This window comes from Macaca fascicularis, chromosome 10 (genome assembly GCF_037993035.2).
Source record: "Macaca fascicularis isolate 582-1 chromosome 10, T2T-MFA8v1.1".
NCBI classification, from domain to species: domain Eukaryota; kingdom Metazoa; phylum Chordata; class Mammalia; order Primates; family Cercopithecidae; genus Macaca; species Macaca fascicularis.
This window is the reverse complement of record NC_088384.1, coordinates 71,695,753-71,710,683: the sequence shown is the minus strand read 5'-3', so window position 1 is coordinate 71,710,683 and position 14,931 is coordinate 71,695,753. Positions and strand designations below refer to the sequence as shown.

At 42.4% G+C, this 14,931-nt stretch overlaps 1 protein-coding gene and 1 pseudogene across 5 annotated transcripts in view; one reads left to right on the top strand and one right to left on the bottom strand.

Annotated features, from left to right (window-relative positions):
- MACROD2 (mono-ADP ribosylhydrolase 2) overlaps positions 1-14,931 on the top strand; it is a 2,109,916-nt gene that overhangs the window by 1,656,892 nt on the left and 438,093 nt on the right. The window lies entirely within an intron of this gene.
- LOC141407898 (alpha-endosulfine pseudogene) lies at positions 10,710-11,271 on the bottom strand (annotated as a pseudogene).

Genomic DNA, 14,931 nt, shown 5'->3' with positions numbered 1-14,931 from the left:
TCCTCCCTACTAGGCTACTCAGTTAAAAAACCTTAGGCCTTTTGCATAATTGATGCTAGGACACTTGCTTCTTCTGCTGGTCTTCACTTCCTTCTCTTGCTGCTGTCTTAGGCTTTTTGAAATCCTGTTTAACTTTAGATACCTTTGCTTGTGTTCTTTTAAGTTTCTTTTCTTCAATTTCTTTTTATTTTCTTTCTCCTTTACCTGATCTGCTACTTCTCTTGGAATCGTTGCTTTTTTATGTTATATTTTATTTCTGCTTTTATCTTTTGCTGGCCCCCTAAATGGTTTTAATTTATAATTTCTCTCCCCTTATGTGCCTGCTGCAGCCCATTCTGGGCTCTTCTTTTTGTTTCTGCCTCTACCCAGTCCTTGTGGGATGATCTCCCAGCTACATCCTGCTGTTCTTTCACCTGCTCTATTCCTCCAGAAGCAGAAAGGCAGACTTAACAAATGATCTGAAATCCTCCCCTTGAAAATTCCACTTTGCTTTCTGGCTCCAGTGACCCACCCACCCCCAAGTGCTCTGGGATGGAGCTCATTAATTACACTCCCTTTAGGTTACCCTGTCTTGAACAGAGGGAAAGAAAGAGAGACAGTGGATAGGGAAGGTGAGAGGAGGAAGAACTTGGGAATCTTATGAATGGTATCTTTGTTTTCTGAAATGAGAGTTGGAGAAAACAAGGCATACGGTGCATTCATTGTTTTAGAACTGAGAAACAAGCTCCTGTTCGTCTTGCCAAAAATTTCAAATGCATATGATTCCTCTCCATTAGCTCACAGCAATATTGGAAATATATTTGACTAAACTGGAACACACCATCAGCCCGAGATGCCCAGAGGCAGCTCAATACAGCCATCCATATGCTTCTCTGAGTTAATTTGGAATACAGAGAATTCAGTATCCAAACTGTCCCCATGAACATTTGTAAAATCCTGCCCATGTGAGTGGAAGGTGATTTGTACCACCACATGCAAGCTCTCAAGAATGCCGGAGGACTGTGTCATGATGGAATGCAAAGGAACGATGGGAGGTATTGAGACCTGCAACTCTTAACTGCTACTGTTGTCATTGGTTTGATCATATTGCTTTATGGAATTTCTGATTTCTCAATGCTTTATTAAAGGATCAGCAGGGGTTAGGCAGCTGTAGTGTAAATTATATCATTTCAGCCACCACAAATGTATATAATGGCCCTCAGTCCCTTACCAGCCCTCTCAGGAGATACAGATTGACCATAGATACTCAATTCACAGGCAGAAAGTCCCAGAACGTGCTATTACTTCCTTCTATAGCATCATAGTCTGTGCATTCTTCTATAGCTTATCCCAGGCAATGAATTGCATTGAATATTGCTGTGTGTAATATTTCTTCTTCTGTCTCCCTTTTGCTAGCACTCCTGGAAATAGCTGAAGCACAGGACAAATACATTGCAAAATTACTTTAAGAATTTCACTTAACGTAAACTGCTCCCTAGCTCATATTTCAAACATGAAGTGGGTAGATTGAACTTCTGTTTGCTGGGCAACTTCAGTATGTTACCCATCTACTTCTCCCACAACCATTGCCACTTTATTTCTTCCCTTCCTGGACACAATCTTAGTTTCCTAGAGCACCACAAACTGCAAGGCTTAAAATAACAGAAATGTATTCTGTCAGTTTAGGAGGCCAAAAGTCTGGAATCAAGGTGTTGGCAGGGTTGATTGCTTGCAGAGGCTCTGAGGGAGAGTTCATTCCTTGCTTCTCTCCTAGCTTTTGATGGCCGTCGGCAACCCTGGGTGTTCCTGGACTTGTGGCTGCATAACTCCCATCTCCGCCTTAGACTTCACATGGCTCTCTCCTCTGTTTCTTCTCCTTTTCTTTCTCTTACAGGGGCACTTACCATTGGGTCTTGGATCCACCCAGAGATGCATCCAGGATGATCTATCTTAGCATAATAACATTTGCAAAGGCCCTTTTTCCAAACATGGCTGCAGTCACAGGTTCCAGCTGGACGTATTTTGGGAGACCACCATTCAACCTACTACAGGCATCTCGTGTAGGCATCCTGCCTGCAGCTCTCAGTATTCTCTGCATTTACCACGTGCTTTGGATTTGGAGTTGACCAGAAATATCTCCTCACCTCCACTGCAGCCTGTTCTTCAACCTCTGAATTGGTGTTGGCAGTGAAAAACCACTGGACCAGTAAAAATAATTGCGTTTCTGGCCTGGCTGTGGCCTCATAGAGAAGGCAGAAGAGAATCAGATGCTCTCTCTCATTTCAGGCTATTCAGATGACTGGGACTTTCACTGACTCACTTCATCTTGTGCTTTTCTTTTTATGTCTTTTAACCAAAAAGCTTATTTATTTATTTATTTATTTATTTTGCCCCCAGTGAGCAAAGTCCACTGTGTCCTCTCAGTCTGCCAATAGCCATGAATCATGGTTGCTATTTTGCAATCCTAAGAGACTCATGTCAGTCTGTACAGCTAAGAGCACACTGCTCATTCATGGAGAGCCTGCTGTATGTGCAGACACTGCACATGATGTGAATTGTGCCTTATTTAGTCCTTGTAACAAACCTTACGGTAGATAGCAATGCTTCATTTTACAGGTGAAATAACTGAGTCTCAAAGAAGTTACCCACCTCCCTGCAAAAATGCCCAAAGATAACACAATGGCAGTCACGATTAGAAGCCTGCCCTCTGATTCTGCCACCAAGCTGTGTCCATTGGCATCCAGCCTCCTCTGCACATCATTCACTCACGTGCTAACTTGGCATATATGCTCTGGCCATTTTTTATACCTATGGTTTTCTCACCAAGGTTGTTAATAAACATCCTGCATGCTTGCCAAGCACCTACCGGGTGCCTAGTCTATTCTTCTACTTCCAGTTGGTGTGCATGAAGGACCGTATAGGTATCTTAGTAGAGTAGGTGCTGGTCACAGTCCCATGGGAATGAATATGCCAGCTAACATCCCTCTGATGTTCTCTTGTAATTCATTGCCAGTGACTCTGATTATTCCCTCACTATGACACCCTCAGCACTTACAAGCTAAGGTTGTGCTGTATTCGTTTGTTCTTGTTGAAATACGACTCCATAATTGCTTCTAAACAATTTTATTTACACATCTATTGTAGGCAGAAATCTAAATCTAGCAATTTAAACCATTACTAGATGATGTCTATAAGGCTCTGAGCAAATTCCTGGGAGCTGGGCATGCAGTGGGAATTGGGCATCCTAGATCAACACGCATTTGTGTGTATGTCTATATAACAAAGCACCTTTTAATGAGGCCAGGGCTTTTTTCTTGTATTTATGCCCTAGTTCTCCATCCTCCCACCACCACCCGGCAACACGCGTGTTGCAGTACGGCCCACAAGGAGCTAACGTAATGGTGACCGACTGGTGGAGTCGATTTTCATACAGTTTTTGAGAACGAAGCAGATATCGAAGCCACAGCACACTATGGGTTCATTTGCTACCTTAGGAAATGAAACCCATTGCTTTAATTCCAGGAGGAGTTCGTCTTATTTCAAATTCTAGAGTACAGCCAATACAGCTATAGCAAGAGTCTGCCATGCCACGCCGGCTCGTGGTCGTTACCTCTTGGCTGTTGCCCAAATCTGAACATTATCTTGTCCCCAAGACTTTCCTTCTGGCCTGGTTAGAAAAATGTTCTAATCTAATTGTCTGCCTCTATTGCGTCGACTCTTCTGGGAGATAATGGTCCCTGATGCTGTTCCACATCCTCACTTTTAGCTAACTTTGCATAATGCACATTACATTATCTCTGTCTTCTCCCATTAAGGCCTGCAAAATCATGGGCGATTGATTAAGCCTGAGACTAGGCTAGAAATTTCTTTTGCAATGAAGCTCTTTCAGGAGTAACATTTTTTAAAAAACATATTCATAGGACACGTAGCAAAATAAATGAGACCGCAGACCTCCACGTTCTGCAGAAGAAATGCTCTGCTGCCACCAAAGCTTTAGCTATTCATCAGGGGCAGTGGAATTAGAATCACAGAAGTTGCAATATTGTAAGAGAGAATGAATAGAAACGATGGCTCTGTTGTTTTCCTGTAGTCGTTTTTAAAATGGTCTGTAGAGTGTGCCTCCGGACAGAAAGGATGAATGCAGAGAAGAGAAAATTTTACACATTTCTGTTAAACATCTTAGGCTTCCAGCTGTAGAAAATAGGACTGCTTCTTTTGAGAGAAGTGTGTCTAGTGCATTTTCCCATCGCTTACTAATAAAACAGGATAGACAGACTGACAGGCTGCCTGAAAAGCAGCCTCGCAGTGGAAGGACAGCATGATCACACATTTCAGCCTGGACACGGGAGCCAAGAGACTGTCATTTAATAAGTGGATGAAGAAATCATTTTCCCTATGGCAAAAAGAGAGAAAAATATTCAGCTGCATCTCTATAACTCTATCAGGTTAAAATGAATATGTTAAGAGAATTAAGCTGCACCTACTTTATTAGTGTGACAGTGCCCTGGCTAGTTGGCTATATTAAAATGACAGACACAGTGACCCTGCTGAACTCTTCATGGTGATAGGCAGTCAAAAAATAATGGCTTTGTAGTTCTGCATCCGCTCAGATCTTTCCAGATTTGCTAACATGACCAACGTCTTTGTCTACTTATTATGACAGCTTGTTCTCTCCTGATTTGGGTCTTTATTGGCATGTGAGCATGGCAGCATTATATTTTGGCATGTCTGTATAATACTACAGAAATCACCTTACTTCAAACTTAATTCGGTGCCTGTCCTTCCTGCCTTGAAAAAGGTGGATAGCAGTATAATGCTTAAACATCAAACCTTCATTTTTTCTCTCCCTATGAACTCTAAAATCATTCTAATTGAAACAAGAAGGTTGTTCCCCCCTGTATTAGCATATGGTGTTTTTTCTTTGTATCAATCACCACGTTAAGAATTTTAAGATATCATCCCATTAAAGCTTTACAATAACCATGAAAGCTATTTATAATGACCTATTCCACTGATAAGAGGATGGAAGCTTCCAGAAGTTAATCTGGCATAAGGCCACTTGGCTGGGATTCGAATCCAGTCTTTTTTGACTTGGAAATATTTGTGGTTCCACCCAATCTAAGGCTGCCTTCACACAGTGTAATTTGCCTCTTAGCGACCCTGTTGAAAAGAATGTAGAAGGGTGGAAAATCTGACCATGTTATCTTAAAATTGATAAGTTGGCTGAATACAGAGGCATACAGACTGACAATCCAAATGGCAAGGATTGCTGACCTGCTGCTATCATGGTTCTATAGAGCCACTTACTATTTTTGACTGCACCTTAGACCTATGGGAGCAGGTGGTGTCAATGAGGGATGGGACGAAGGGGTAAAACTTCTTTCTAAAGTAGGATTACGGCAATAACCCAGACTCACAGGTGTAACTTGCTGCTTTTCAGTTGTCCACAGGAAAACCAGTTTAAGTCAGTTCATTCCTGCTGTGTGATCTTGAAAAGTCACCTTAGTTACCTTAATTATTTCCATATTCTGTTGCACCTAACATCATGCCAAACAAATAGGAAACACGCAACAAATGGTAGATTTAGATGATTCTCTTCTTGTCTATTATCTATTCTATTATCCATTTGTTATTCATACAAGTGAAAATAAGTATTACACCTTTCTTGATAATTTTCTCCCATAACCAGTTCCCCTGGTTACTCCCATTGCTTGCTGTATTTCCCAGCTTCTAAAACCCATATTTCTTTCCACATTTGGAAAATCCTGGAATTGCAATTCATTTTATAATTGGAGTAAAGGGAAGCATGCCAGCTCCCCAGAATGGCATCACCTGTGAAGGTGTGCTCCAAGCCACGTGTTCAAGGTATCTCTTCTTCTGATTGTCAACTCAGGTCACATACGTCTGAATTTTATCTTAAATTGGAATCACTACCTATCGCTAAATATACCACATGCCCCATTACAATAAAAAAAGTATTGTATACAAAATGGATTGTCAAGGGACTGAAAATCCAAGTAAAGACAGTAGACATAAAGAATTGCAAAGCTCGAGGAGACTGTTGTATCTTAAGGAACGAGGACTCAGATACTCTTGGTTTTGATAACATGCAGAATAATGGGTGATAACTTTTTTATTAAGTTTCTAAGATCTCTGTCAAACTAATATATTCATGTCTCTATTCAAGAGAAAAAAAAAACTTTTTATATTTCTGCCAGATAATTCTTACTTCTTGCTTTAAAAATAAAATTGTGCATACGTCTCTTTTTAGCACATTCCCTGTTCCTCTTAGGTAACGTTGTCTCTGCTTTGCTGAGATGCTTTCTGATCCCGTTTGTGGTGTATGCAGTGTATGGGGAATGGCCCCTAAACATGCCTTTCCTGAATTCCTTATTTGCTGCTGACCTTCCTCCATCCCGAAAGTGTAGCCAAGGTGAAGGCCTCAGGGTTCTGAGGAGACAACAGCACCCAATCTACACCAAGTTCTACTGAAAACACAGGCATGCTCGTGTCATCAGAATATTGAAATGCTGACCAGGACGGAGGAGCTTTTGAAGAAAGAGTCTAAGGTCGCATCCGCAACCTGAGTGAATTCACCCCCTCTCCATGTGAGGAGAAAGAGAAACTTCTGCACACTGTTAACCTAGATGTGAAATAAGAATTTTCACAGGTGAAAAACCATTTCCAGGTTTTCATAGGGTCGAGTTGATAAGGTGGGAATTTCTAGTTTTTCATTCAGGAAAAATCTGGAGTAGTGGTCACAAAAGGTATGTTGTCCTCTCAATGCCTCAGGGTGAGAGGGAGGACACCTTCATCAGAGCTGAGGGAGGGACTCCTGTGGGGACGCCCATGGAGATTTCTAGATAGCATCCAGAGATCATCTGTGATTGAGCCAGCACTCGACACTAGCAGCACAGGAACCCAGACCAGTGAAGGTATGAGCAGAAGAGGCCAGCCAAGAAGTGACCACAGCCCACACACTACCACACCCACCATGGTCCAGGGGCCTGCGTTGGACTGAGGAGTGTCCTGTTCTTTCCCAATTCCACTTTGAAGCCCTCACACACAAAAAACAGACATTTATCCCTCCCTGCCACTGCCAGATGACAGGTGCAAAATTAGAAATGGGACCCAGAGAAGAAGGCAGTGAGGCACCTGTGAGAAGCATGAGGGAGCCTGAGATGCACATTTTGAACTGCAGTGTAAAAGTATAGTAATATATTAATTTGAATGAAACTCCCAGGAGAGACTATTGTAAACCAGGAGTGACTGAAAACAAATTTGGTTACTAAATGGAATAAACAAGTTGTTGGCTCCAGGCAGACTGTAGGCCAAAGTGGAAAGCTGGTATCGGTTATGAGTAAAAGTGAGGGCAGCCTCCTTGGTGTACACCCCTGGTGGGTGGAGTTTGTCTCCCACTCCATAAATTCCCCATTCTGTATTTACTTATTTATTTTATTTATTTATTTTTTTTGAGACAGAGTCTCGCTGCGTCACCCAGGCTGGAGTGCAGTGGTGCGATATTGGCTCACTGCAACCTCAGTCTCCTGGGTTCAAGCGATTCTTCTGCCTCAGCCTCCGTGGTAGCTGGGATTACAGGCACGTACCACGATGCCCAGCTAATTTTTGTATTTTTAATAGAGACAGGGTTTTGCTATGTTGGCCAGGCTGGTCTCGAACTCCTGACCTCAGGTGATCCACCCTCCTTGGCCTCCCAGAGTGCTAGGATTATAGGCGTGAGCCACCGTGCCCAGCCAGCTCCCCATTCTTTATGATAACGTGGGGTTGTATCAAAGAAGAAGTTCAAAGAAGAGTTCCTTTACATTTGGGCTGAAACCTACTCTTGGACCTTCACCTGGTAGCTCATTAGTGTTAACCTAAGAACTCCGTTTCTCACCTGAACAGGCCTGTTGCTCTGGTAAACTCCCTAGGACATGACTGCTCTGTCTGCCCTTCCATACCTCTAGATGCTGGCTTGGATTGTTCTTCACCCTGAATTGCCTGGTTCTAACTTTAATTCCATCTCAAATTGGATTTCCTCTCTTGCCTCTATACAGTCTTCTCTACTATCCCTCATGCTAGTAAAATTCCTCTCCCAGTTCTAACTAGTGTTGATAGGCCCATATGGTATTCTGGACTTTGTCACTGAAAATCCTGAAATTCTTTGCTTCAGTCATTTGCAGTGATTCAGGTTTATGGAGCCTCTCATGTTACACATGGCTACTAGAGTGGTGTACCCATATGGGGTTCAATTTCCTAACTCCCTTCTCCCTGACTGCTAATGCTTTTCCATCTGTTCAGGCTGGGCACTTCAGATCTCAAACACAATTTGTTAGTATCCATCTCCTTAGCTGTGGTAGAACAGTGACTTCTCCAGGGATGTTTCTGGGTTCGAGACTAATGTTCCATTTACCACATCTCAAGATCCTGTTCCTGTTTTGCAGAATAATCTCTGCTGTACTGTTTTTGTTTTTGTTGTTGTTGTTGTTGTTGTTTTTCAAGTTACCAGGCTTTGTGCTCTTTTTCCCTGTAGTTTTTCTACTGTGTTTATCTGTTGTTTCCTACTAATCTATGCTGAGAGTCAGTTGGTCTAGTGTGCATAATTCAAATGTGGTTCGACAGCACAGGGACACAACAGACATGATTAGATCATTCATGTTGAGATCAGGAAGGATGGGGAAAAAATTTGATTTGGGGCTTGGGGAGCACAGTTAAAGTTTTTCCAGGATAGCCAAGGAGGATTTATAGTAATTTTTAAAAATTGTGTCAGGCCAATAAAGTTTATGAATTACATCCCGTCACAAAACTTAGATTGAAAACTGATCCAACAATGGCTAATAGCTGGAAAGAAAATGGTTACCCTATGTTTCAAAACAAAAGTAGAGGTTCAGTTGAACTGATAAATATGAATGTGTTTATACAGACAGGTGAACATAAGTTTTCAGTTTGGGGGAAAAGGCAAAGTATACACATCCCATATATTCATGGCCAGAGAATTCTATCTTTTTCATCATTCATTCATTTCATAAATAGTAGGTATAGGCATATCAACTATGTGCCAGGCACTGTGATAAGCCCTGGGGTTACAGAAATAGGAGACATGGCTTTTGGTCTCTTGTTCGGAAACAGAATAGCTTCAGGCTGTGTAGTGCAACAGTGGTCTTCTGTGCTGGTTGTGTTAGGTAGGAAAGGTGGGGGCGGAGAGGAAGTTTGGGGAGGGCTGTCTAGAAATAATGATAGCTGACTGAATATTGAAGGGTGGGGACAGGGTTTTAGGAACAAAGAACAATTGATGCAGGCATGAAAAACAAGCAACACTTAACGGAACATGAGGGTATAGAAGGGAGGATGAGTGAAACAGGGCAGGTAGGATGGGCACAGATCGAGATGGGTGTTCTTAGATGTGGTAAGAGATTCAGATTAGTTCTCTGATGTCTCTAGAAGGCCATCATTAATCTTCTTTTTTTTTTTGTTTTTTTCCGGTGGGGTTTATTTCAAACACTGAAAAAGTCCTTTGGGCTCTTGGGGCTCCCCACACTCATGGTTCCTTTCCCCACAACTCACTGCCCTTCTCCCAACAGAAAATCTATTTCAAGGACAGTATGTTTTCTAAACTGAACAATTAACATTGTGTGCTCAGCTAACTCTGCAGAACCAGTGGAGCTGTTTGCATCTGTCTATGCAGATTGAGTTTCTTTCATCTCACACCGGGTCTCCAGCCACATGGAAACAAGGCAGTTATCTGCAAAGCTGAACTAGATCTCATCTCTAGTCGACTCCACTTCCTCCTCTCATGTTTATCCCACACTAGCCTCGTGGTTAAGAAGGAGGACCATCAGGAATGTTTTTATCAACTCCAAGCTCTGATTCATATTCCTCCAAATCTCTCACCCCACCCTCCCAACCCTACCCCCAAGATTTCATTGAGATTTCTCCCAACAGTTATTTGGAAAAAAGGTAAAACAAAAAATGTTCGAGGTCTTGGTGCTTAGCCCTAGGGACTCCATGTGCTGGGACACTGATGGGCAGGGGATTCTGCCTCTCTAACCCATGCCCAAGCCACCTCCTGACCCCTGGCTGCAAAAGATGGGAGGGGCGGAAGCCAGCACAGGACCTGTAACTGCCCAACGAGTTCACCTTACCTTCTGCCTAGACAGAGCTGATTTATCAAGACAGGGGACTTGCAACAGAGAAAGAGTAAAATTCTCAGAGCCGGCTGTGCGGAGACAGGAGTTTTATTATTCAAATCACTTTTCCCCAAGCGTTCCAGGATCAGAGATTTTAAGGATAATTTGGTGGGTGAAGGAAGGCCAGTGAGTCAAGAGTGCTGATTGGTTGATTGGAGATGAAACCATAGGGAACTGAAGCTGTCCTCTTGCACTGAGTCAGTCAGTTCCAGGGTGAGCCACAAGATCACATGATCCAGCTTATCAATCTGAGTGGTGCCAGCTGATCCACCAAGCAAACTATCTCAAGCACTGATCTTAGGAGAAGTTTAGGGAGGGTCAGAATCTTGTAGCCTCAGGCTTCATGACTCCTAAACCATAATTTCTAATCTTGTGGCTAATCTGTTAGTCCTACAAAGGCATTCCAGTCCCCAGGCAAGAAGGAAGTTTGTTTTGGGAAAGGGCTGCTGTGGTCTTTGTTTGAAACTATAAACTATAAACTACGTTATTCCCAAAGTTAGTTCAGCCTACACCCAGTAATGAACAAAGACTGCTTGGAGGTTAGAGGCAAGATGGAGTTGGTTCAGTCAGATCTCTTTCATTGTCTCAGCTACAATTTTGCAATGGCGATTTCAGACCCAGAGGTTCAGCATCTCAGGATCTGGCAGAGCCCTGGGCAGGATCATTCAACTTGGCCACCTGCTGGCTTGCTGGTGATGAGTGAGGATTTTCTGGGGGCAGATCCTGTGTGGTGGGGATGTGGTCACCAGTCATCAGGTTCTTGTCTGGTTGTGCACTTGGCAGCTGCTTATTCTCTTACTTGGCTTTGGCCATGTTGTAGTCTCCTGAGTCAAAGTACTTTTTTCCTTTCCGGAGTCCCTTCATAAGGAAGCTGGGCCCCCAGGCCTTTGTCCTAGGCTTGGATATTTGGCCTTTAGCTTTGCCTTCTCCACTCTCTCAGGGAGAGTACCTTCTTTCTCCTGCATTTCCTGCTTCTTCTTGCCTGTCTCCTCCACAGTGTTCTCCTTTAGTTTCTGGGACATTGCGGGGCTGGGACAATAGAGTATAGGAGGTCCAGAAAGTCAATCAATTGAGAGGTGGGGAGGGGAAACGGGACATCCTGTGATGCTGCTTTGGCCCTGTCAATAGGGTTACTCCCCATCAATCATCTTAAGCAGGGGGTGGTCTAAACAAATTTTCATTCCAGATAGCTGAGGCAGAGGCAGGGAGGCTAGTAGGAGACTGCCGTTGTGATCTAAGAAATGATTAAATGATGGCGAGGCTGAATCCAAGCCGTTCTCCAGAACAGAAGGACACTCAGAAGATATGTGACTGCATGGAGATGGGGGACAAGTCAGGGCAGTGCTTTGGATATGGCCCAGTTTCCAAGCTTGTGAAACTAAGTGGGTTATGTACCATTCACTGAGTTAAGAAGGAACGAATGAGTGTGGGGTGGAAGAGAATGAGGTTTTTTTCCTGAATGTGTTTGTGTTGGGATTTGTTATAATGAGTCTCAGGGCCTGGGGGCATCAAAGAAGGGATGATCACTTTGCTTCTGGAGCACAAGAGAGAAAAACCCAGGCTGGATATTTACATCATTGGAGGGAAAAAAAAGGGCCAAGGACAACATCTTGTTAGTTAACCTCTCTTGCACCTCGCCTCCTGGTCTGCAGACTGAATTGTAATGGCTCCTACCTCAGACAGTAATAGGATAAACGGAGATAACAATATGTTAGCTATGAAAAAGACACCTGTGCAATGTGCAATGACTACTGCTTATTATTAATATGTTATTAATTCGTTGAAGGTGGAAGAAGCACTTAGACTTTTCATATAATTTATTTCTAAATTTAAATTTACGTGATAGTTCCTAGAGATACTTCCAGAGACTCCAGAGAGGACCCACCTTCTCGGAGGTGCCCCTGTCATCATCACCCACCCAAGTGGACTAAAAACTGTTAAAGTCACCAAGCTGTTTTTTTGGTTTGTTTGTTTGTTTGTTTACATCATTGTCAGTTAGATGACATCTTTAAAGTGAGGGCAAACTCACACATAACTAAGGCAGTGCTATAAGGAGTAGAAATAATAACTGAAAATGTGTTATCAAGCAGTAAATGAGTTTCAGGATTCTGGGAAAACATGGTTGGTATTGGTTTGACTTTAGAAAAGGTCACAGAAAAAAAGGTGCTGTGGACTCCTCAGCGATAACTGGGGGCCTGGGGTGGGGGGTGGGGGGAACATCATCTGGCCCAGAAGGGAATGTTCTGGGTCACAAGCAGTTCCTGAGGATACCTGGGGATGTCACTTTGTTCATGCTCTTCTAAAAGTCAAGGTAGATGTTGGGCTGAACTTTTAGGCTGCATTCACGTGATTGGGGTAGAACAGTTTAACACATTGCCCTTTGCTCTCATTGAGTCATGTGCATTTGTTCATTCTAAGTCTCTTCTCCCCATTTCAAATTATTTCTTCCCACCTGCTTGGAACAATGGCAGCATTGCATGTTGGCCTCAAATAAGTTAAGATTCCTAAGTTCCTAACTAGCCATAGCACAAAGCTTTTCAGCTTGACTGGCCTCAAGGGTTTTCTCAGAACTCATCAATTCTTCCGGAAAACTTTGCTCAGGACGTGCAGACTGTAAGAATGTGTTCTCCCCAAAATGTATTAAGAATTATTTATTTAAAAATATAAAAACTGTGGTGGGGGGCGCCTGTAGTCTCAGCTACTTGGGAGGCTGAGGCGGGAGAATGGCATGAACCCGGGAGGCGGAGCTTGCAGTGAGCCGAGATCGCACCACTGCACTCCAGCCTGGGAGACACAGCGAGACTCCGTCTCAAAAAAAAAAAAAAAAAAAAAAAAAAAAAAAATATATATATATATATATATATATAAACTTCCTCTAAACAGTTTGGGAATATCATTGCAGAAAATATATAAAAGGGGTACACAATTAATTTCTCTCCAGATGTAATACTATAGTAACTTATTTAAAGTTGAAAGAGAATAATTTGCATCTGGAGGAAGGTATTATAAATGTGAGTTCTGGTCCTTTCATGTACCTAACGTCTTTGGAATTTGTCTTTAAAGTAGTGCTGTTTTGGACTCACAGCTCCAATACAGACGACTTCCACCCTCCCCTCGGATTGATTAAGTAAAAATGAGAGAAGGAAATAATATTATCCCCCAGAAGATGCACATACCCCACCAAGCCACGCAGATTATACTTTAATGTGTAGGGGTAGTTTAGACACTTCAAGTCTGTATGGATACCTCAGGCTTGAGTTGGGTTTTGTAGTGATGCCCCAAGAGCTTCATGCCATTTTCAGATACATTTGTTCAAAAACAGATCAAGAATCGATTTAGATTTGGGAGGTAAAGATAGATATGCACTAACTGTGGGTGGGCTGTGCAGTGAGAAGGCAGTGCCGGGGCTGGTAGTGGTGGCTCAGGTGGGTGCACACTGAAGAGGGAAAGACCAAGGGGTGGGGCGAGGCATTGCTGTCATCCGTCTTGAATGGAACAGTTGTTTCATTCTGAAAGTGCCTGAGAATATACTCTTTGGTGCTTTGAGTTTGGCTAATGGTGCATAGTCTTGTTGTTCTGATGAAATGACTTCAAACTCGTTGCCATTATTGAGAAACAAGTTCTCTCCAAATAAGTTGGAGAAGACATTCTCCAAGGAAACAATCTCTTAAATGTGAGATATTTGTGGACTTTTTCCATAAAATCCAGCAGTGCCCCCTTATTTGTGGTTTTTCTTTTCGCGGTTTCAGTTGCTTGCAGTCAAGTTGAGTCCAAAAAATTGCATTACTACTCTGGCACTTTGGAGCCATGATGAGGTAAAATAACGGTGACTTGAACACAAGCACCACGATACCATGACAGTGGCTCTGATAACCAAGACAGCCCCTGAATGACTAACAGGGCTGGTAGCATCTAAAGTGTGGATATGCTGGACACTGGGACGATTCACATCTTGACGTCTTGGGGTGCAGGATGGCCTGAGATTTCATCACACTACTCAGAACAGTGTGCAATTTAAAGCTTATGACATGTTTATTTCTGGAATTTCCCATTTATGTCACAAGGCGTATGTCATCCACCTCACTTCATCTCCTCACATTGGCACATCACAGGAAGAAGGGTGAGCACAGTATTTTGAGAGAGAGGGACCACATTCGCATAACTTTTCTTACAGTGTATTGTTATAATTGTTCTATTTTATTATTAATTGTTGTTAATCTCTTACTGTGCCTAATTTATATAAATTAAACCTTATTGTAGGTATATATGTATGGGAATAAGTATGTATTCCCATACATAAATAATATGTATGGAAATAAGCATGGTGTATGAAGAGTTCAGTACTATCCCTAGCTTCAGATATCCACTGGGGATCGTGGAACATATCCCTCACAGATAAGGGAACTACTGTAGTGATATCAATGTGTTAATTCTGGAAAAATATTACATTTCAGTCTTGGTGTCAAATTCTAGCAGAGAATACTTTTTAGGACTATGAGTAACCCAAGGACCATGAATGAAGTAGATTCCATGTCAGTAGGAAGAGAAGTTTTGGGGATGTGTGTGCATGTTTTCATATGACTTGCACCTGTCTGGAAGCAAAACTGTTTCTAATTATTTTTAAATAACTAGAAGTCAATCTAATATAAACTATACACAAAAGCCAGATTGCAATCACTAAATTTGTTACATCATAGGCAGAGATAATTTTAATAAAACATATTCACCAAGTATGTCCAATTTCTGTCATGACAGTGCTAACTTA